At 40.9% G+C, this 24,754-nt stretch overlaps 3 protein-coding genes and 2 pseudogenes across 11 annotated transcripts in view; 4 read left to right on the forward strand and 1 right to left on the reverse strand.

Moving 5' to 3' along the window:
* Positions 1-24,754, forward strand: part of LOC124991706 (immunoglobulin lambda-1 light chain-like) — a 1,192,366-nt gene that overhangs the window by 370,479 nt on the left and 797,133 nt on the right. The gene's annotated exons all lie outside the window — the stretch shown is intronic.
* Positions 1-24,754, forward strand: part of LOC124991707 (immunoglobulin lambda-1 light chain-like) — a 1,154,667-nt gene that overhangs the window by 328,321 nt on the left and 801,592 nt on the right. The gene's annotated exons all lie outside the window — the stretch shown is intronic.
* LOC124991709 (immunoglobulin lambda-1 light chain-like) overlaps positions 1-24,754 on the forward strand; it is a 981,515-nt gene that overhangs the window by 150,654 nt on the left and 806,107 nt on the right. The gene's annotated exons all lie outside the window — the stretch shown is intronic.
* Positions 1-24,754, reverse strand: part of LOC124990491 (zinc finger protein 264-like) — a 264,954-nt pseudogene that overhangs the window by 33,678 nt on the left and 206,522 nt on the right.
* LOC124990493 (beta-1,4-galactosyltransferase 6-like) lies at positions 11,890-13,306 on the forward strand (annotated as a pseudogene).

A 24,754-nucleotide genomic window follows, 5' to 3' on the forward strand; every position in this document is an offset into this window, starting at 1 on the left:
TGTCTATCTGTCTCCTTGGAGACTCTTTCTCACTTTACACATGCTAACAACCAAATTCCTTCAATTTTGCTTCGAACTATTCCTATGACATAGTACCTCTATAGACCCACTTCTTATCTCATTAATGGTATATACTATGACCCTCCTCATCCTCTTTGTCCACCATTAGAAATTGTGGTACTTATTGAAAAACTATTGGCTATGCTGTAAATAATAATTCAACTCATAATCTCTGTTTATTAAGACAATATGGTTAATATGTTAAAATGTACTGATTGAGTTAAGAATGCATATTATTTGTATTGTGTGCTGCTAATATTGATCTCACACGTCAAGGTGTGTGTATTGGAAACCCTCAGGGACACTATACGTCTATAGGGGGGAAAATTCAATTCCTCAGATTTGCACTCCTAGAACTCCTAGAAGGGAAGATACATGAGCAATAAGAGAAAACAAGGGAAGAAAGTGTCCCAATCAAACCTAGATGCTACATCAATAAAATCCAATGACAGCATGGCAGAAGAAATGTCAGAAAGAGAGTTCAGAATGTACATAATTAAAATGATCAGAGAAGCAAACAAGATAAGACAGCAAATGCAGGCATTGGATGATCGAACCAATCACTAGTTAAAAGAGCAAATGCAGGAAGCAAAGGAGCATTTCAATAAAGAGAAAGGTATTCTAAAAAAAAAAACAGAAATTCTTGAAATGAAGGAAACAATGAACCAAATTAAAAACTCAATAGAAAGCAAGAGACTAGATCACGTGGAAGACAGATCCTCAGACACCGAAGACAAAATATTTAATCTTGAAAGCAAATTTGACCAGAGAAGATGGTAAGAAATCATGAACAAAATGTCCAAGAATTTTAAGATATCATGAAGAGACCAAATTTAAGAATTATTGGGATTGAGGAAGGCACAGAGAAACAAACTAAAGGAATGAACAATCTATTCAACGAAATAATATCAGAAAAATTCTGAAATCTGAAGAATGAAATGGAAAATCCAATACAAGAGGCTTACAGGACACCAAATATACAAAATTACAACAGATCGACACCATGTCACATTAAAATGGAAATAACTAACATACAAAATAAAGAGAGAATTTTAAAGCCTGGGAGAAAAAAAAAAAGATTACATTCGGGGGGAACCAATACAGATATCAGCAGATTTCTTGGGCCAACCCCTAAAATCTAGAAGGGCCTGACACAGCATTATTCAGGCTCTCAAAGGAAATGGATGGCAACCAAGAATCTTATATCCAGCAAAACTTACTTTCAGATGATGATGAAATAAAATTCTTCCATGATAAACAAAAGCTAAAAGAATTTACAAATAGAGAGCTGCACTACACAACATTCTCAGCAAAATATTCCATGAGGAGGAAATGAAAAATAACAATATAAGTCAGTAATGGGAAGAGCTACCCTAAAGGAAAAGTCAATCAAATGAGAAACCAAGTCAAGTTAAAAACCAAAAATAAGCCAAAATGACCAGGAATACAAATCAGATCTCAATAATGACCATGAATGTTAATTTTGCCTAAACTCATCAATCAAAAACATAGTATGGCAAATTGGATTAACAGAGAGACCCAACAATATGCTGCCTTCAAGAAACTCATCTCATAGAAAAAGATACCCACAGACTAAAGGTGAAAAAAATGGGAAAAAACATACCATGCACATGGACTCAGCAAAAAAACAGGGGTTTCCATCCTCATATCAGATAAAGGAGACTTCAAGACAAATTTAGTTAGAAGGGATAAAGAAGGACATTTCATACTGCTTATGGGAACCATAAGTCAGCAAGACATAACAATCATAAATATTTATGCCCTAAAAAGTGACTCATCCAAGTATGTCAAACAAATCCTTCTCAATTCCAGGAATCGAATAGACCTAAATACAATAATAGGAGGTGACTTTAACACACCACTCTCACCACTGGACAGATCTTCCAACAAAAATTGAACAAAGAACCATAGATCTCAAGAACACAATCGATAACAGACATATAAAGAATATACACTTAACAGACATATATAGAATATTCCATCCATCAATGAGCAATACACTTTCTTCTCAGCAGCACATGGATACTTCTGTAAAATAGACCATATGTTATGCCAAAAAGCTACTCTTAGCAAATACCAAAATATAGAGATACTACCTTGTATTCTATCAGATAATAACGGAATGAAATTAGGAATCAATGACAAAATAAAAAATTTAAACTACTCCAACACCTGGAGATTTAATAATACTCAACTGAATGATGCATGGATAATAGAAGACATCAGGGGCAAATTAAAAAAAATTCTTAGAGGTAAAGGAGAACAAAGATACAACATGTCAAAATCTCTGGAACACTGAAAGCAGTACTCAAAGGAAAATTCATTTCATGGAGGACATTCAATAAAAGAAGAAAAAGTCAACATTTAAATGACCTAACATTACAGATCAAAAGAAGAAAAAGAAGAAAAAGAAGAAGAGATCAACGCCAAAAGTAGAACACAGGAAATCGTTAAAATCAGAGCTGAAATCAATGAAATTGAAACAAAAGAAGCAATTGATAAAATTAAAAATTGGTTCTTTGAAAAAATAAACAAAATTTATAAACCCTTAGCTACACTAACAAAGAGAAGGAGAGAGAAAACTTAAAATCCTAAAATTCAGGATGAAAAAGGAAATATCATGAAAGACACTGTCCAAATACAAAACACAATTAGAAGGTATTCTGAAACTCTGTAATCCAACAAAGTAGAAAATCTCAAGGACATCAACATGTCTCTAGAGACATATATGATCCACTCAAATTGAATCAAGAGGAAATACACAATTTAATCCTCCCACTTCTGTGTCCCTGGGAGGCTGAGCCTTGCTCTGGAAAACACAAATTCCATGAGCAGTTGCTCATGAGTCTCAACTCAGAATGATTTGCATAACTGGCATCTCTCTCCAGTGAGGGGATAATACATGCCTCTTAGGAAACCACCCCATCCTGGCCCTCAGGAAGTCACCTGAGGTACACCTCCACCATGGCCCGGACCCCCTGCTCCTTGGATACCTCACTTACTACACAGGTGCTGACTCATGGTTCCCATCAAATCATGTAGCCCAGGGCTCTGGGACCAGATCTGCCCTGACTCTGAGCCTAGCAAGGCCTGCCTGTGGTGTCAGGAACCTCAAGAGCCTGCTGTTAGAGCACTGGAAGTGGGTGTGAAATCCCCACACTGGGCTCATTGGTTTATATGAGCCCAGTTGGTGGCAGCTACCAAGAGAGAGGGGCGTTTTGCTTGCATGTTGAGGTTCATTGACAATGGAGCTGGAAGGAATGCCCTGAGGGCCTGAGAGTATCCCTGGGGCTCATCCACACCAGCCTGGAAGTGGATCTCCAGGTAGGTACCCTCATTGTCTTTCTCAACTCTGCCTCTCCTTGAAGAGATTGTGGCCTTCTAAAGGCTGAATCAGCCAGTCTCCATATCAGTGATCTCAAGTCAGACAATCTTGATCACATGCTCTGGAGAAAAATTGGGGAATAAATATGTATCCTGGTGCCAGCAAAGCCATCCAGGCATCTGTCCTAATCATCTACAGGTGCACCAAGTGACCCTCAGGAATCACTAACACAGACTCTGGCTCTAACTCAGGAAACACAGCCACCATGACCATCAGTGGGCTGCAGGCTTTGGATGAGAAGGAATATTACTGTGCCACCGTTGATGGCAGTGGAAACATTGTCATTGACACAGAGAATCATGGACAGATGTGAATGTGGGACAAGAAACTACGTACTCAGGTCTGACTCTTACTCTCACATGGCCTCTGAGTAATGAATGAAGACTTGGTCTTAACTTGCTCACTCACTTTCTCAGTGTAGTCCAAACTACAGAAGAGGATAGATATCCATTGGAAATGTGGTTTCTTTGCAGAATTGGTTGCATTTTAAATATGAAATCCTGTCAGATTATTTCAGAGCCCTGCTGAGCAAAGGTCATGGGTTCTTGGGATGGAAAACATCTCCAAAAAGCCTGGTCTATGGATGAGACAATCTCTTTCCTCCCTTTCAACAGAGAAAATGGCAAGAGACATTCCCATTCTTTGACTTTCTGTGCCTGAGAACTTGTCCTGGACAATGACAATGTATGATGAGCACCCTGGGATGGTGTGCACACGATGAGGTAAGCTGAACTACTCAGACCAGCTCTAAGTATCTGAGAACAATATGGTCCTAATTCAAGTGAGAAGAAAGAGCACACATGGCCAGGCACATTCATACACTCTTGTAATTCCAGCAGTTCCCAGGCAGGAAGGACAAAAGTTCAAAGCCTGCCTCAGGAACAGTGAGGTCCTAAGCAACTTAGTAAGACCAGGTCTCAAAATAAAAACTTTAAAAATAAGGAATGTACATGACTCTCAGTGGTGAGAAAGGAAATTAATAAATCTTTTGAAAACTGTGGCATTTTTAATTAATAATGACATGATCTTCTTATAAAACCCAAAAATATCTAATGTGATTTTTGAATGTCGAGACATAAACACACAGTCCTGTCCTTGTCATAACTTTCTGTTCTGTTGCAGAGTCCTCTGGATCCAGGGACAAACAGCAACCTCAGTGACACCTCTGCCTGCTCACCTTCCTGCTCTAGGACTTAAACACTAGACAACACTACTCACTCCTAATATTCACACTGAAGCAATATCCCCAGTACAAATTTGCTATTTCCAGAAACATGATTCACCATCAAGACTTCCTTTTTTCTGTTTCTTTGGTGGGAGGACAGGATATAATAATATGCCCTTTAATTTTTGAAACATGGGTCAGAAACCTGAAAACAACTAGATCCTAACATTTTTGCTAATATGAGGACTTGAGTCTTCTTATGGTTTTCTTCTTATTATCTGAGTACCTGTGTCTCACCAAATTTTCCTACATACTTGCCATTTCAAGTAAATAGGAAGCATATAATCCAAGTATCATGATGTGGTAGAGCCCTGGGGTATTTTGCTGCAAAGACCTATACCAACAAGTGCAAATAGACATAATACTGAAACCAAAACCGTGGTCTTCCTCTGGAATAAAGTCTCAGGAGGAACAGTCCTAAAATCTGGACAGCTGATGCCACATCAACCATTGGCTCCTGAAGGGGTTCCACCTTCCTGTAGAGAGAAAATCAGTTACTTGTGGCACATGCCTATACAACCACAAGAGTGTGCCCAACTCTTAGAGATGCCCTGAGGAGATATCTAGGTGACTTAAAATATGGGTTACCTCACGAAGGCAGTATCCCTAAACAAGTTTGGATCAGGCATGTAGATCTCGAGTTACACAGCAAAATCCAGATATAGAAGAGGAAATGCATTCAACTGAATAAAGGGAATAATGGGAAACCACTGGAGCACTTCCAAAATTTGGACAACCTGTGTTGGCTAGGTGCTGGGATGGTTCACGGATCTCCCCCTTAGCAGTTATTAACCATCACGAGTGGCCTCACTCCTCAAAAATCGGGGATTCAGGTGATCTTAAGACCTTAGCATGAATGTTAGAGCTCCACCTGTGATGCTTATATTCAAGAGGAAATGTACAGCACACAATGAGTGGGTTTCTGTCATGCAGAAGAGAATAGTTTCCCTGAGAACACCTATGAGTGTTTTAGTTAGCTTTTTTACTGCTACAATCAAACCACATGACAAAAACAATTAGGGGAGGAAAATTTCATCTGGGTGCCCACAGTTTCAGAGGTGTCAGTCCTTAAACAGCTGACTCCATTCCTTGGGAGAACATCAAGGTCAAAGTGTGTGGTGGAAGAAATCAGTTCAATACATGATCAGGGGAAGTGGGATTTTCAACTGCTCTGGACAGTGCAATTTGGACCTCTGGGGGACATTCTCTGGAAGGTGACTCAAGCAGGCCACAGTGACAGGAGAGCTCACCACTGTGCACCCTATCTCATCCCAGGTTCATGGTCTATTGGTGCCCTCTGCATCTTGCAGTCATAACATGGCACAAGAGGTGTTGGAGTACATGAGACTGAACCTGCTGGTGGCTGCCTAGGAAGAGGAACAGAGCTATGAACACTGGTGTTGATAAACACTGGCATCACTGACAGGATTTTTCGCTCCACTACTTCAGGGACCTAGTCCCTGGGGGTGGCACTGCCTTTGGGAAAACAGATGAAGTTGTGGACGCCAATAGGCAGACCACAATCTTCAGCTGCAGAAGTTCATCTCTTTCCCATGGCCTGGGAAAACCACATCTTCCCTAGCTGCAGATGGCCTCAAAACATTATGGAAGGCTGGGGAGATAGCTCAGTTGGTACAGTGCATGCCTTGCAAGCACAAGGCCCTGGGTTTGATCCCCAGCACCGCAAAAAAAAAAAAAAAAAAAAAAAGAAAGTTATGGAAAAAATTCTTTATGACTCAAGGCATCAAATTGACAAATGCTCCAATTCATACAAGGGATCAACTGGTAGCCAAGAAGGTGAAGAAGAGCAATACAAAAAACAATTCATAGGAGGAAAAAAACAACTCTGTTTGAGTGAGAGCTTGCAAAAAATTTTGCCAAATCAGGACGTACATCAGCTCAGCTGGAAAAGAGTTCTCCATGTTCCTGGTCATCCACCAAATCAGAGAGTAGTGGGAACTGCATTTGGAGCTCTGACATCTCCAGTCAGCACAGCTCTACGTGTGAGGGAGAGAGGTACTGGATGGCTCCCTGAGAACCATGTACAGCACCACCTACCTCAGTAGGGACTACTGACCACAGAAGTTCATCCTTCCTAAGAGAATGACAGAAGACAAGGAGCCCTGTCCAGCTCTGAGCTCTGGGGTGGTTCCACAATGGCTCTCTTGCTCCTTTGTTCACTGTCTTCAGTGAGGCTCTGTACCCAGGCTAAGCCCCATTGCCAATAATGGCAGAACCAACCTTTACCCTGAGCTTGACCCTGGGTATGTTGCAGGGGCCAAATCCCTAAGAATGAACCATACAGTATCCCCAAACTTCAGCCCCTAGGATCTCCTAAAAATCAGATGCCCCAGATAGAAGTGACCTTGAGAAATATGTTACCCATCTGCTCAGGAAAGGGAATCAGATAATATTAAAGACAGAGTCAGCAAAATCCAGGCAAGCCCTGAGAAGCACAGCAGACTCTACGCCCCTCAAAGTTCTCCACCTCTAACCAGTCACAGACCCAGAATCTACCTCCTGCAGGCCAACACAGGCTCCTGGTGATTAACAGGCCATGGTTCGTGGGACAGCAGTGAACAATGTGGTACACAAGCAAGCCCTGTGACCCAGCCTGAGCCTCAAGATAACCCATCTCCTACCCATCCTGGTCATTTTCTGACACAAAGAGTTCAGGACCAGAACTCAGCTCAGCTTGGTCTGTTTTGACCATGACAGTGTTGGTGTCTGAGGGAGCAGCTGAGGCTTTCTGGGCTTCAGTGTTACCTGATGCACAATGGGGACACCTGTGCTTACCTTAAGAAACGTGTTTTTTCAAATATCAATGGCACAAAGCCATGACCGAGTTATCCTAGATGAGTTTAGTGGAATCTCAGGAAGGAGCACAAGGTCCTGATCTCCTTGTGGGAATCCAAAGGAAGGAGCTCATCGAAGAGTGTGATTTTTCCCTGGTGGGAGCAGGCATCACTAGGTCTGAATGAGGAGGGAGTCTGGGCTTATCAAAAAGCCACCCAAGGCTGAAGCAGAAATGCATGACCACCATTTTAGTCAGCTTTTTCACTGTGTGACTAAATGAACTGACCAACACAATTAAAGAGCAGGAAAGGTTTATTTGAGGGCTCATGTTTTCAGACATCTGAGTTAATAGATGGCCATCTCCATTCCTTGGAGCTCAAGGTGAGGCAGAACATCATGGCAGAAGAGCAGGGCAGAGGGAAGCAGCTTGCATCATCAGGAAGCAGAGAGAAAAAAAGAGTCTCCACTCCACTCTCCAGATACAAAATATATACCTCAAAGGCAGTGCCCAATTCCAATCTCCACCAGGCACACCCTAACACTTCAAAGAATACCCTCAGGGAAAATCGACTAAATAGATTTAGACTCTTACAACCCAATCATTTCTCCTCTGAGCATTCCTGCAGTGACTCACATGTAAGCTTTTGGGGAACAGCTCACATCCAAACCATAACCCTGAACTGAGGTATAGAATGAAATAAAAAATTAGTTATAGAGATCATGATGATGATGATGACCATGATTTAAGAGACATACAGAGTTGTAGTAAAGAAACACCCTGTGCTCCCCTTGCCCACCAACTATTCTCATTGCAAAGGAGGATCGTACTAGACCTGGCAGTAAATATGCAGTATTCTCGATCAACATGTATTGCACATTTCAGGCTTTTCTACTCTTGATTTGAAGAAGAATTGAAGACAAATCTTTCTTTTCTTTTCCTAAAGGATACAGAGCACCAGGGTGGGAATATTACCCTGGACTGGGTGACAGGAACTCCATGTTCCTCACCTGCTTGTGCACCTCACATGCCACCTCTCTATTGTTTTCATCAAGGATGTGTGGGGGCAGCTGTTCTAGAGTGAGGGTGGACGCCTTATCCACAAGGTTACAGGTGATAGTACTTTAAGTTCACCTGTGAGAGGGATGCTTATCCTCTAAAACTCCTCCACCAGCAGAAGGTGGCAAAACTGCAGCAAGGATCACACAGAAGCGAGGCAGAGTCTGGCCTGTGGGATCCCAAGAGGGAGGCCAGTCTGAGGATCAACAGGTGTCCATGGAAGAGTCTTTGGAATGGAAATCATTACAATCCATTCTATGAATGGTCAGTAGTGGCCAAGTTCTGAGGGTCAGACTCACACATTGTCAGTGACATAGTGCTGAGTGCATGTGTACAACCATGGATTATTGAGGAGCCTATCTAGGAAATGTTCTGGAAAACTCTGGTCCAAGGTGTCAGCCTGTGAAGAACTTGAAGGACTGTGGGTCACTGGGGAAACCATAAAACATTCCAGATATTCCAGAAGGGAGCTCAAAGTGACAGAGAAGGGAACCCAGGGCCTGTGTCCTTCACCCAGGATGGCTGCCTGGGCCACCTGCCTATTCTCAAGGCATATCCTCACTATCCAGCAGTGGTGCCAGTGCTGATTCCTTTCTTGTGGGCACATTTGAACACTCCCCACTTCTCTCTCTTCCAGAAAGATTTGTCCTCTTGGCTACAGCTCCTATGCTCAGGTGCAATGTCAGATGGTAAAGTGGGCACTTCAGACCATGGCTCTGAATTAAAGACCACATTTAGGAATCTCTATATAATGGCAGGTACTTTCATCTGGTCAGGTCAGGATCTTTGTGTTCTAGATTGTTCAATGACAGTATCCTCCTGGATAGAGGGAAACCTGACCAACCACCCTCTAAAATTTAGCTCTACACAGCTTACCATTGAGGAAATTCAGAGATCAGACAGACTGAAATGTTTTCCTCAGGAAGATATGGTTTCTGGTACATTAATTATATTACCTAAAACACTGAGGCAATGAAACACAATCCAGTGGCAGTTTCCAGTCACCTGAGGCAGTGATATCTGCTTCCCTGTGACAGAGTCCCTCCTGGCTGAATCACAACATTATGGGTGACATCTTTGGGGCTGCCCACGCAAGGAATGAAGATCACATGGCGATATGATGCCAGAGAGATTCAGAGGACTGGTATGCTATTTTCATAACACATCACTGTAGAGGGAACCAACCAGATGATACAGTTTTATTTTCAAATTTCAAATTAGTGGGATATAATCTTAAAATCCCCTCACTCTGAAATTTTCTCTCATAAATTATATACTTCTATGTATACATTTTTATTCTGATTCTAAAAAATTAAAATTTTCTCTATCTACTACGGTCTGGAGACTCACAAATAGTGGGAAATGGGTAGGGTCAGCATTTAAACCAGAATTGGAATCTCTTTTGAGTCTCAAAATGGCAGCTATGTCTCCCTTTCACACCACACTTCTATGATCAATAGAATTATTTGTGGTAGGTCATATTGGCTGGTTTAACTATGTTCATAAGGAGAGAATATTAATGTGCGGGTCTGGGATTCAGTTTCTGAATTAACACATACACTCTTCAACAACACACTTGTAAAATACACTTATTTAGAGAACAGAAGCACCCCCATAGTGTGACATGTGCTCACTCTGAAAATTCCAAAACGGCTGGTCACCATGGTAATGTGGGACACACATCCTACCTTGCATTCCAACTGTCCCTTGGTGAGCTGAGGTTCATATTGGAAATCAGTGGTGTGATTTTCAGTGTGTCACCTAAGGTAGTCATGGGAAATCTGAACTGCTGTGGTGAAGGTATGTTCACATTGATATTTTGAAGGCTGATACTTCAAAGGAATCAGTAAACTTTCACTGAATATATTTTCTTCTTGATTTTTTCATGTCCCACACTCAATCTTCTTTGCTGGATTATAAATTCTATGTGATTTTGTTTTATCACTCAATTTATTTTCGTGATTGTTCTATCTAGCTGGTTACATTTAAAATTTTCTCAAACTTAGTAAAATGGATCTTTCCTAATGCCAATATCATGTGTACTCTTTGAGTGAATAGATAAAAAGGGGGAGGACACTCACCTTGTTTTCATGAGATCAAAAACTAAAGTGAGAGAGAAAGAATATGGATGCTAAGTAAGGCAATATATATCCCATGAAGGGCAACTAGAAGCCAAATATTTCTGAATGTATGTGAACATGAAAAAATAATGTTAGAGAATTCTAAATCAAGACATTTGTAGAAGGGAAAAAGGGTGAGATTTAAGGGCAAGTTTCCAAGTGTTTGATGACTACAAGATCCGTGGTGTTTGGGGGTTACTGGGAAGAAAGCAAAGAGGACAGCACTATGGGGTAAGTGGAGTGGACACATGATAATGGAGGAAATGAGGGCCCGGTGGACTTTAGGGAGGATCCATCGATGGAGCTTAACAGGATGTTGTTATAGGTGGGTGAATCTTGGCAGGTAAGTCTCTGGCACCTGGCCCTGAAGGACTATTAGAGAGGAGGAAGTACAGGAGCTGGATTATGCCTGATCAGAGCTGGTAGATCTGCAACAACCCCTTTTTCAGCTAGAACATTTTCCAGTTGCTCACATGAAGGCTCAGAATATAAGTCTGCAGATGGCGAGGGGGCTGCTCAGAAAATATTACTTCACAGAAATGGGGGTGGGTCAACTTCTACACAGATCCACCAGAGCACCATCCAGGGTATCTGTTTTTCCCCATAATTCACACTGACTGCTCATCCAGTGCTGGACAGCAGAAGGAAACATCTCTTGGCACAGCCATCAAGTTGCAGTTGGTTTAGAGTGGCCTGAGCTCTGAAACACTTTGCCAGGCACACACAGCTCTGACATTTTGGTGGTCAACTGCTCATCAGGAAGGTGCACTGTGAGGCAGTTGCAGTGAGAAGACCCTGGGAAGGATGGCATGCTGCAGTGAGCTGCCCCTCACCACACAGTGCCTGGGCTGGCCTTCTGCAACTCTCCCACATTCAACCACTCCCCTCCAGTGCCTGGCAGAGAGAATGGAAGTCCTGGCCCTTCTGTGGCCTCTTTAGGTCTTCTGGTCCCTGGAACCTGGTCTGGCCTTACCTCTTTTCCCTCTGTCCTTCCCCTAGTCCTCCAGGACCTCTCCTCCCTGGCTCTCAGGCCTCGCATTCATTGCATGCTCTTTCTCCCCTTTTCTCCTTACCTCTAGGGCCCAGTTCCCAGAGCTGCTCAGTGGGGCACCTCTGCTTCCTAGGGGTCTTAGCACATTCATGGAAGCTTAGGGCCTAGACAGTGGCCCTGATTCTGGCTGGGAGCACAGCCAAACTGCTGGCTGGGAAGAGGAAGAAGGCTGTGCTCAGGCGGGTGCTGCAGGCCTCCAAATGCTCCAGCCTAGCCTTCATCTTCTCCTTCTCCTGGTCTTGTCTCTACATCATCTGTCTGACTCTGGGTACTGGAAACAAATACCTCACTATGACACAAGCTCTAGGGATAATGTTGACAGAAAATGTGAAAACTGTAGGAAATGATCAAGCTGTGCAGAAATAAAACACCACCCTCAATGGCACAGATTATTCTAAAGGCAAAAATTCAACTGACAATCTTGTTCGAACAACAAGGTATCTCCCAGAAAACTTCAGTATTCACCATTCCTTCCCTGCAAGGAAAAGGGGGAATTTCTCAGTGTCCTTGTAAGGGAATCAGTTTTGATGAAGTTCATCAGCTCTTCACTAAGTATTTGGATATTGAACCAGGAGGTCACTGGAAGCCAGAAGACCCTAAACCCAGATGGAAAGTAGTAGTTCTCATTCCTTTCCACAACACCATGAACATCTTCCTAATTTTTATTCTAATGCTTCAGAAACAGCAGCAGGAATTTACCTTTTATGTCATTGAACAGAGTGGCACACAACCTTTTAATCCTGTGATGCTCTTCAAGTGGGCTTCAAGGAGGCCAGGAAGGACAGCATCTAGGATTGCGTGGTCTTCCATGATGTGGATCATCTACCTGAAATTCACCAAAACATATACGAATGTGGAGAAATGCCCCATCACTTTGCAGCAGAGCTGGATAAATATACGTATATTCTGCCATATGAAAAGTTAGGTTTAGTGTTAGGGTTAAGGAGGGTGGCAAGAATGGAGGAAGGAAGAACTGCATAGAGGGAAAAGAGGGGTGGGAGGAGTCGGGGGGGAGGAAAAAATAACAGAATGAATCAAACGACATTACCATATGTATATTTATGATTACACAAATGGTGTGCCTTTACTCCATGTACAAACATAGAAACAACATGTATCCCATTTGTTTACAATAAAAAAAAAAGTCGGGACACAGGGTCCTGACACAGTAGACTCTCAGATAAAATATAAACCTTACAAGCATCCCCTGATGAAAAAAAAAAAAGAAAAGAAAAGTTATTTTGGTGGTGTATGTAGACTGACAGTGGAAACAGTTGAGAAACATCCATTATTTTCCTAATGCCTTCTGGGGATGGGGAAGAGAAGTTGATAACCTTTGGAACAGAATTCACTATGCTGGATGTAATTACCAATCCCAGAGGGAAACCTAGGAAGATACAATTCTATTCTTCATCATTGTCCAAGGAAGTCCAATTTTTAGGTAGTATAAATCACTATGATATTCTTAGGAGCGTTAGTACATGATAGGTTGAACAATTTATTATACACAACAAAAATACTGGTTGATAAGTTGTATACAAATATATTTGAGAACCTCATGTCAGAGTTAACCCCAATCCAAGACTGTTAAAAGAAGTAGCTCTCATGGCAGCCTAGAGCACAGTGCTGGATCATAAACTTGGAGTGCAGTATTAGTGGAGGTCAGCGACTGCATGTCTCAGTGCCCTCATCTCTGAGAAGAGCCAGCAGTCCTCAAGGTTGACACTGTGGGATTAGACACATTCATCCTTCTTAAGCCCCTCCTCTCTGCTTCCCTACACACCCCATGCCCAGCAAACAACAGAACCCTCACTTGAGATTGGACGTTGATAGAGTTCCCCCAAAAGAGAAAGATTTTTATTCTGATATATAAAATTTAATTCAAGAGTGTTCTTTTATTTCCTTTTAAACATGCTTTGTACATATGTGATGTAAATTAATGTGTTCAAATTTTTGAGAAATAACATGTTACAGTTTTATACGTCATTGGTTATGCTTTCGTTGACTTTTTATGGACATTTTATTTGCATGGGAAAAAGCACTGTAATTTTATTTCACTAAAGAAAGCTTAACCATTGTGTGAAATGACAGAAAATTAATACAGCAACCTGTTACACTAGTTTTCAGCTTTTCATCCCCAGCCTCTCATATGGAAGAAGTCGCAGCTTTTCTAGGACTTTAAAGGGAAAGATGAAGGGACTTAAACAGCTTTTCTTCCAGCCAGAATTACCTGGTTTTTTTTTCCTTACTTGCAATTTCATTAGATTTTTGCTAAATCACAAACATATTGTTTATGTGTACTGCATGAATATTACCGAGAAAATCTGAAAAGTTATGATCTGAGATGCTGTGAGGGCTTCTTTATGTTGATTTTCTTTCCTATACCCTGGTGTGTCAGGGATTCTGGGTCTCAAAAACGTTTCCAAGGTTTTTTATACACTGTATTTTTAATATGCATAGTGAATAGGTGTTTAATTACTTCTAGATCAGAAGAGTCAATAAAACCAATATCTTCATTTTTAAAAAAAATTTTAAAAAAGGAGCTATAGAAAACGCATGTAGTACTTATACAAATGAACTGTACTATTGGAAAAGACATTAAATATTCTATTTTATGAAGATAAATTCTTAGTAGATAAAACAAATTTTAATTCTCAGTCTTGTGGAATTTCATTTTTGAAAATGACTCTTTTAATGTAAGTTAATTTCATTCAAACTAGGTTTTCATTTTCAAGAAATTGGGTAATTACTAAAATTTTTTTGTTAAAAGTATAATTTAATGGAGGTATCTTAACATGCATTATTAGTTATTTAAATGTACTGATATTACAATATGAAACTTTGGAAGACAGATCCAACTACCTGATACCAAGTGTATTTATTTCAAAATCGGGCAAAGTTTTCCATGACAAATACCACAAATATTTTTACTTTCCATCTTACACATTATGTATATTTTTAAAATATCTTACAATAGTTTTAGGAAAAAAACTTTGGTGGGGGTACTGGGCTTGAATGAAGCCATTCTTTACCACTGAACTACATCCCCAGTCCTTTTTGTTTTTTTATTTTGAGACACTATCTCATTAAGTTGCTTAGGGTCTCTTGAAATTGCTGAGATAGACCTCTACCTTGGGACTCTTGTCTTAGATTACAGGTATATTCCACCAGGTGTGGTTATATTCACAAATTTAAAATAAAAGTTTGTATACCTAATAAAGTGCGTCTTCAATGACAATGAAGAATGATACAATTTGACATGTAAAAAATGCTTGGATCATATTCTCCTTGTTCACCTAAAACAGAAATGTGGTCATTTATCTCAGGATGAAAGTTTGATTTTCCAATGTTATTTTTCTGTGGTAGTATTGCTAATACAAATACTCACAAACCAAACATAAAACAGTCAAAAATCTTATATTTTGAGAAAACTCATAGCCTACTCTGAAATACCTAACAGAATTTTCCCATGTTGATTTCATAGAAATATAGGAGCATAAATAACCCAATCATACACATGTATCCTAGTGGTGGGTGAAATTGACATCATTTATGAGTCTTAGTAGGGGAATATTTTTTTCTCATTTTAACCTGACTGTCCACATCTTTTCATTTTGATGTACATCTTACAGTTTCTACAGCACTCACTACCACTACTTCAGTCCTTATTTTCTTGTGACATTGATAGTTTTAGGAGTGGGATATAAATATTAAGTACAGATATAAAATTATTTTTTGCAAAAAACATTGACCTTTATATGTTTTCCATGAGAATGAGAGAGCTTTGGCCAGTTGACTTCATTGTATCAAGTTGAAATTATTTCCTACACATTAACAAACACATTGCAAATGAAAACGCTCTTCTGTGTGGTACGTTTGGTGGACTTATTAATGAACATGTATTGATGGCCTAATGTGTATCAGGTGCCATGCTAGGCACCTTCATCTGTTTGAAAGTGCTGTGTCACTTCTAAACAAATCAAGCAAATTGAAACCTTTCTGAAATTATGAAGACATCATCTGATAACTTGTATTTCCTGTATATGTGGACATAGAGATATTAAGATAGGAAAGGTTTCTATATAAATGTATTGACAGCAATGCTATTAATTTCTGTAGCACTTGTGGTAAATTTATGCAGTGCCTTTTACTAGAGAAGGAACCACATTTAATGGCCAGGTCAGTAGAAAAGAAAATGGGAAATTGTGCACAGTGATGATATTATATATAATTCCCAGTAAAGATAGTCATTTAATTCTTTGCCAAACAAGTATTTTTAAAGGTTAAATTTAAATTTCTGTTTATATTTTGGGAACAAGATGTTCACTAAGAAAAATGTATTTACAATATTATATAAGTACAAAATTTGTGTATTTAAGAAGTATACTTCTTTCCCAACCAAAACATTGATATTCACATAAAAGCAAAATGAGAAAATATCCAATGAATATTTTCCTTTTGGAGGCTTCCTACAAGTGAAAGCAGATTTTATGTCTTTCAATGTGGCCTTTCCTTCCCCCAGTTATATTCCTTTCCGTACATTTCAAATAGAGTACTCTAGATTTTCTACCTTGGATTTGCAAGTATGTCAGCAAAGAGAACCAAAATGGCCATGCTATCTATCAGAAAAGCAAAATGTACTTATAATTATTTTATTGAGATATGAAAGGCTTCTACATGAATGCACTGACATAATGCTCTTAATTTCTTGTACTGTTTTCTGCTTCTCATGGAAATGTTTGTACTTTTTTTAGCATTGATTTTTTATGAAATATTATGTTCTATAGAAAAATAAAATAAAGCAAACTTAAAATTTTTATCTCTAGAAATGTCTGGAGATTCAGAAACAGTGGGAAATGGGTAGGGTTGGTATTTCAAACGAAGTATGGAATCACTTCTGATTCTCAAATGGAAGCTCTGTCTCCCTTTCACACCAGGCTTTTAGGATGAATTAAAATATTGAAGGAGGGCTAGAACATTTTTGATATTTTGAGTCGAAACAGTGATCATTAATGTAGAGGTCTAGGATCCAGTTATTGAAGGGACAATACACTATTAAACAATAATCTTGGGAGAGTAAAACACACAGTTAGACCAGAGCAGCACCCCTTAATGTGGCATGTGCTGGCTTGAAAATTCGATAATGAGTGTCACAATGGTAACAGGATGCACACCTTACCTTCCATTCCAACTGTCATTCAGTGAGCTGAGGATCAAACTGGGAAGCAGTGATGTGATTTTCAGTGGCAGTCCCTCATGGGAAATGTGAATTGTTGTGGTGGAGGTATGTTCACATTGATATTTTGAAGGCTGTTTCTTCAAAGGGATAAGTTAATTGTACTGAATATATTTTCCTCTTCATTTTTAATCTTCCACACTCAAACTACTCTGCTGATTTATAAGTGTTTCATAATTTTTTTATCACTCAACTATTGTATTTGATTATTCTATCCACATAGTTGCCTTAAATATTTTCCTCAATTTAAAAAAATGGATATTTCCTAATGCCCGTATCATGGGCAATCTTTGATTGGATCGATAAGCAGGGGGAGGACAGCCTCCCTGATTTCATGAAATGAAAAAAAGAGAGAATACAGATGATAAGAAAGTCAATAGATATCCCATGAAAAGTCATTACAGGTCAAACTCTTCTGAGTGGCTATGTGAACCTCCAAAATTGATGTTAGAGAAGTCTAAATCAAGGCATTTGCAGAAAGGTAAAAGAGCTGATATTTAGAGTCCTGTTCCCAAGTGGTGAGGACTACAAGATCCCTGGTGTTTGGGAACTATTGGGAAGGATAGAACAAAGGACAATGCCATGAAGTAAGTGGAGTGGACATGGGACAATGAAGGAAATGAGGGAAATCAGGGAGGGTACAATAAGGACCCTCAGTTTCACAGGCTATAGTTATGGGTAGTCCTTTCTATACAGTTAAGTCTCTGGCCCCTGGCCCTCTAGGATCTAAGCAGTGATGAGGAAGGACTATGGGAAAAGGCCTGATCAGAGCTGGTGCATCTGCAGCAGGTTTTCAGCCAGACTTTGTCTATCAAATCAGATGATAGTGCAGAAAATATTAATTCACAAAAAAGATAGAACTTGAAGAAAACCTTAAAAGATGGAAAGATCTACCATGTTCTTGGATAGGCAGAATTAAGATTGTCAAACTTGCTATTCTATCATAGGCACTATACAGATTCAATGTAATTCCAAATAAATACCTGTGACAGGACTGGGGATATAGACCAGTGGGTAGAGTGCCTGCCCTGCAAGCACAAGGCCCTGGGTTCAATCCACTGAACTGCAAAATATATATATATATATATATATATATTACCAATGACAGAATAATATTCCATAGTGTATATATACCACACTTTCTTTATTCATTCATCTGTTGAAGGGCATCCAGGTTGGTTCCACTATCTAGCTATTGTGATCTGAGCTGCTGTAAACATTGATGGGGCTGTGTTACTGTAGTATGCTGTCTTTAAGTCCTTTGGGCATAAACCAAGGAGTGGAAAAGTGAGTCAAAATGTAGGTTCATTTCAAGTTTTCTGAGGATACTCCACGCTGATTTCCATAGTAGCCACACAAATTTGCAACTCCACCAGCAAATAAATGGATGCAAATGGAGAATATCATGCTAAAGGAAGTAAGACAATCCCCAAAACCCAAAGACTGAATGTTCTCCCTGATAAGTGCGTGAAGATATGTAATGGTGTTGGGTATTGGGGGTGAGAGAACAATGGAGGAACTTTAGATTACTTTGAGGGAAATGAGAGGGAGGAGGGGTGGGGCATGACAAATGGTGGAATGGGACAGATATCATTACACTGTGTACATGCATGATTATATGAATGGTATGAATCTACATTGTGCACAACCTTAGAAATGAAAATATGTACCCCATTTGTGTACAATGAATCAAACTGAAGACTGTAAAGATACAAATAATAAGAAAAATGAAAAACTATTAGTTCACAGAAATGGGGGCATTCTACTTCCTACATGGATCCACCAAAGTACCAGCCCATGATATGTGTTTTCCCCCATTAACTCACACAAATAGCTCATACAGTGGTGAACAGCAGAAGGAAACATAACTCTTGGCACAGAAATCAAGTGGCAGTTGGTTTAGAATGGCCTGAGTTCTGAAACAGTTTCTCAGACACACAGCTCTGATATTTGGGTGATCAACTGCTCACCAGAAAAGCTTCTTCTGAGGCAGTTGACAAGCAGAAGACCCTAGGGAGGACGGCCTCATGTTTGGACTATACCCTCGTCCTTCAGAGACACATTGTTTGGATGAAATTATCATATTTCTCATCAATAATTTCAAGGAAGGGGCAAGAGACTTTGTTCAGTCAACCCGTCTGGGACAACAGTCTTCCCAATGAGGCCTTCAGGGAGGAGGATTTGTGAAAGAGTGAGAAGAGTTAAGATTTCCTGGTTCTAAGGTATCAACTACAGGCCTCAAGTGTTCAGGGATCTTTGATCCCAGATAAACCCCCACCTTCCTGTTCCACATCCACCACTAAGCAGTGATGTGCTTCTAGATAAGTTCCATAAAAATATCCAAATTTCAAATACCGAAACTCAACATTGCGGGTTAAGGAGTCTGCTCCACTCATCTCTCTAGCCTGCTTTGGGTTCACAGGAAATAACAGATGTTCTTCATGAGCCTTTCAGATATCCAACTGAAAAGAATGAAGAATGAACTTTCTTCACCTACCACCCTGGTGGATGACATCAGTTTCAGAGTTCACTGTTCAAATATTGCCAAAGATTAAGCTGAAGCTTACTCTTTCACACATTGTATGATAGGATACTTTAGCACACATAGGAAGAACCGATCTTCTTAAGGTTGCCTGTATGTGATCATTGTTACCCTGGTAACATTACATGGGCCAGTTGAACACTTCTGCATCTCCACATAAGCAATTGAGGCACAGAGGTGTTTATTTAACTCTCACAGGTATGTACAGCTTTGAGGTAGGATTTCAACATAAGTCACATGGCCACAGACTCTGCTTTTGCTCATCGTTCTCTCTGCCTCTCTATGATTTCACCTTAGTAAAGGTATTTGTGCACTCAACAGTCCATTGGGTTTTAGAACTCTCCACTTGGCAATGTCATCCTTAATGCCAATCTGACTCAGGTGCTTTGCTGCCCCAATGGTGAAAAATGTGTCTAAAAGTGTGAATTCTAAGAACTTTCAAATCCCTCTCCTCTTTCTTGAAACATAGATTGTGTTATTTTAATGTCTTGTCAAAGAATGCACAACAGACACCAGTAATTTTTCCTAATTTTAAACTGTACCATTTTCTCCCACACTCTGTTAACTAATATTCTGCTCTCACCTTCTATAAGATCAACTTTTCAGCTTCCATCAAAGAGGGAGACTACGCAATATTTGTCCTTCTGTGCCTGACCATTTCATTTAAACTAATGTCCTCCACGATTATCCTTGTTGTTGAAAATGACAAAAATCTTCTCATTGGAAAAAACTACAAATATTTAAATTTCTATTTACACTATTATTGTATACTTGAATTCAAAGGACAAATTGTATTCTGAGATATTTACAATTACCAGCCAATTAAAACTGTTAGAACTGTTATTTGAATTACTGCTGTTGACGCTATGTTCTTTTGCTAGCAAGGGTTCACCAGGTGATACCATTTTATCACATTTCCCAGGCTGTTCCCTCCCATCAAAGGAAAAGAAGTCAACAACACATCCAGAAGACTTCCATAGACCTTTGAACAGAGGAGTCCACCTGTGGCCACCAAAGAGTGTGTACCCTGACAAACAGTCGGACAAAGGTACTGAGGGTTTGAGTCATTGTGCTCATCCTTCAGGAATGATTCTAGTCTATTCAGAATTCCAGTTCTTCTTTTGTTTGTTGTGTACAGATTTATGGCCATTGAGTCAGTCAGCGGTGCTATAGCTCCAATTCCCACTGAGTTTTGTGCACTTGATTCGTTCAACTATTGATGGGCAAATTTCCATCAATAACCTAATTTGAATTGGCCTGCTGCAAACATCAAAGTGACTGTATTATGATAGTATACTAATCTTAGTTCTTTTGATTAAGAAGAGAGGAGTGGGTACACTTGTATTTCTTTCGGAAATCTCCACAAAGCTGTCTAGAGCCAACGTAATAATTTGCAGTCCCACCAACAGTGTGTCACTGTACCTCATTTGTCACATGCTTGCCAGTGATTTCTATGGGTATCCAGTTTTCCCAGTAACTTTTGTTTTAGCCTATATCTCCTGTGTACCATATAGTGTTAGTACTTACATCAAGTATCAGGTGACTGTAAATATGTGGGTTGTCTCTGTTTCCTATATTCTATTACACTGACCTTCATATCTATTTTGAGGCTGATACCAGGGTGTTTTTGCTACTCACCTCTGTAGTCTACTTTGAGATTGGGTATTATGATATGTCCTACATTTCTTTTCTTACTCACAATTCAATTGCCAAAGCAATTCTGGGTCTCATTATTTCAAATGAATTTCAAGACTGGGTTTTCTACACTCTAAGGAATGTCATTGGTATTTTCTAGGGGATTACATTGTATCTTGATATTGCCTTTGGTAGTTTTGCCATTTTGACAATATTAATTCTGTCTATCCAAGAACATGAATAGTCTCTGCTTCTTCAGGTGTGTTCCTTGATTCCTTTTTCAGTGTTCTACAGTTTTCTTTGTTGAATTTGTTCACCACTTTCGTGAGATTAATTCCCAGGTGTATTTTTAGATTATTGTGAAAGGGATGGATTTCCTGAAGTGTTTTTCACCTGAATCACTTTTGAAGTATAGAGATTCTAATGACTTAGGTAGGTTTATCTGTTATCCTGCTAAACTGATAAACTTATCAGGTGTAGAATTCTACTGATTAAATTTCTTGTGTTCTTCTAAATATTGGATATTGTCAACAGCAAACAGAGAGAATCTGACTTTCTTTTTTCTACTCATATCCTTTTATTTTCATCTCTTGCCTCATTGCGCTGACTTGACTTTTGAGAACTATATGGAATAGAAGTAATAAAAGTGGACATTCTTTTCTTGTCCTGATATTTGACGAAAACCTTTAATTTGTCTCTCTGTTCAGTGAGACATAGGCTTTGCACTTCTCATATATAGCTTTTATGATGTCGAGATTGAGTGCCTTCTATGCCGAATTTCTTCAGTATTTTTTAAATGGATATTGCTGTATTTCCTGAAATACCTTCTCTGCACCTATTCAGTTGACCTTATGATTCGCATTCTTAAGTCCACTCATGTAATATGTTAGTAAGCTTTTTTTTTTTTTATAGCTTGAAGTAAAAGCCCTGGCAGGGCACTTAGAGTAGGAAAAGTTTATTAAGGTACAAATGCATCTGAAGGTCTCAGTCTTTTGACTGCATGCCCCAGTCCTTAGGACTTGCTGTGAGGCAGAGCATCATGGTGGAATAGTGAGGTGGATAAAAGTGGCTCAGACATGTTCAGAAGGCAGAGGGAGAGACTCCACTTTCAAGGTACAAATATATAACCATAATCACACCCCCAATGACTCCTTAAGCCACACCCTATCTGCCTTGGGATACCACTCCCTTAATCAATTTCAGGGGATTAATTCACTGACTAGGTTTAATTCACTGACTGCGTTAACCCAATAATTTCAGACCAAAGCCTTTTTGCATTGTCTCACACATGAACTTTTGAGGAACTCTCATAGGCTAACCATGAATTGGTGGATTACTTTTATTAATTTGCACATGTCGAACCAAATTTGCATCTCAGGCTTGAAGACCACTTGATTGTGATGTATGGTCTTCTTAATATGATTCAGAATGCACATTATTAGTGTTTTATTAAAGATTTTTGCATCTATATTCAACAGGCATATTGGTCTGGATGCATCTTTTATAGTTTTAATATCAAGGTAATACTGGCATAACAGAATGTACTTGGGAGGGTTCTCTCACATTTAATTTCATAGAATAATTTGAGAAAGACTGATGTCAGTTCTTCTGTAATGGTCTGGTAGAACTCAACCAGAAATCCATCTGGTCCCAGGATTTTGTTGATGGAATACTTTAATTGACATTTCAATTTCATTCTTAATAGAAATTGGTCTGTTATGGTCTTCTGTACCTTCCTGGTTCAGTATGTGCAGTCATATGTGTCTCAAAATTTGTCATTTCTTCTAGATGGTTTGGTTGAACAGTGTATAAATTATCTAAATAGATTCTATTGATCCTCTGGATTTCTGAAGGGTCTGTGTGATATCTCACTTTTCGTCACCAATTGTGTTGATGTATGTCTTCCCTCTCATTCTTTGGTTACCTTGACTGAGGTTTTTATCAATCTTATTTATTTTCTACAATAACCAACTCTTTTTTTGCACTGAATCCTGTGTATTTTGATTCTAAAATTCATTAATTCTGGCATTCTGTATCATGTGTTTACTATGTCATTCACTGTATTAATAATCAGAACAAGTGAGAGACTTGGGACCAACTCAAAGCTGCCGGGTTGAGTTGAGTCTCTCCTGTTGGGGAGGCATCCCATGTGGGGCGGTAACCCCGGAACACAGGGAATTTGTGAAGTGGAGTTGCTCGGCGAGACGCCCCTCCCCCCGCTGGAGCGGTAAACATGGACAACTGGAATCATCATAGAGGAGGCGGCTCAGCATAGCGCTTGGACGAGCAGCCGCTGGGGCTCCGGGCAGCTGCCTGGGGAGGAGCTGTGTGGCGAGCTGTTTGGACCCAGAACAACCGCTTCTGAACACCGGGGGGTTGCCCAGAGGAAGAGGAGGAGCGCGACGGGACGCTTGGTCTAGGAGTGACTGCATCAGAGCCACGGGCGGTTGCCAGAGGAGGAGCTGCGTGATGAACTGTTTGAACTCAGAGTGGGCGCTCCTGAGCGCCGGGGGACTGCCCGGAGGAAGAGGAGGAGCGCGGCGGGACGCTTGGTCTGGGAGTGACTGCATCAGAACCACAGGCAGTTGCCGGAGGAGGAGCTGCGTGGTGAACTGTTTGAACTCAGAGCGAGCGCTCCTCAGTGCCGGGAGGTTGCCCGGAGGAGGAGGAGGAGGAGCGCGGCGTGTTGCTTGACCTGGGAGTGACTGCATCAGAGCCGCGGGTGGTTGCCGAAGGAGGAGCTGCGTGACGAGCTGTTTGAACTTGGAGCAGCTGCTCCAGAACACTGGTGGCCTGCCTGAAGGAGGAGAGCGGTGGGACGCTTAGTCTGGGAGTGACTGCATCAGAACCACAGGTGGTTGCCAGAGGAGGAGGCGAGTGGTGAGTTGATTGGACTAAAAGCGACCGCTCCTGAACACCGGTGGCCTGCCTGGAGGAGGAGCATGGTGAGTCACCTGGTCTCGGAGCCACCGCTCCTGAACACCCGGGGGGATACCCCAAGGAGGAGGAGGAGGAACAGGGCGGGTCACTTGGACTTGGAGTGACTGCCTAGGGCTACAGGTGGTTGGCGGGAGGAGGAGACCCGAAGTGAGTTGCTTGGACTCCTAGTGACTGCGTCGGAAACCGGGCGACTGTCCGGAGGAGGAGGTGTGTGGCGGGTCTCTGGGTCTCGGAGCTATTGTACGGGGCTCAGGGGAGGGGCTGCATAGCCAGGCGATTGGTGCAGAGCAGGGTCCCAGAAGCTAGGTGGCTTCTTGCTGGAAGAGCCGCACAGTGACACGCCTAGGGGCGGAGCAAAGGTTCCAGGGCAGCGGGCAGATTCTCTGGGAGAGACAGCCTAAGGAGACTCGCCTGCGAAGGGTGAGGCTCCCAGGCCCAGGACGTAGGTCCGGGCCCCTGGGATCGTTGCAGAGGAAGACAGCCCAGCCCAGGTGGTAGTTGTAGATTGAGCGGAACCTCTAGGAGGGCAACTGACCAGCGAGACGTCCCCACCAAGTGACTCCTCCTGGCCGGGGGAGGTTTTCCCACAGGGACGGTAAAGCCAGAGACATAGGCACAAACAGGCCTTGCCTCAGCCCGCAGTAGTTCCCCATTGGATGACCATTGGTCAACAAGTGGAGGCACCC

The sequence above is a fragment of the Sciurus carolinensis genome, chromosome 8 (genome assembly GCF_902686445.1).
Source record: "Sciurus carolinensis chromosome 8, mSciCar1.2, whole genome shotgun sequence".
NCBI lineage: Eukaryota > Metazoa > Chordata > Mammalia > Rodentia > Sciuridae > Sciurus > Sciurus carolinensis.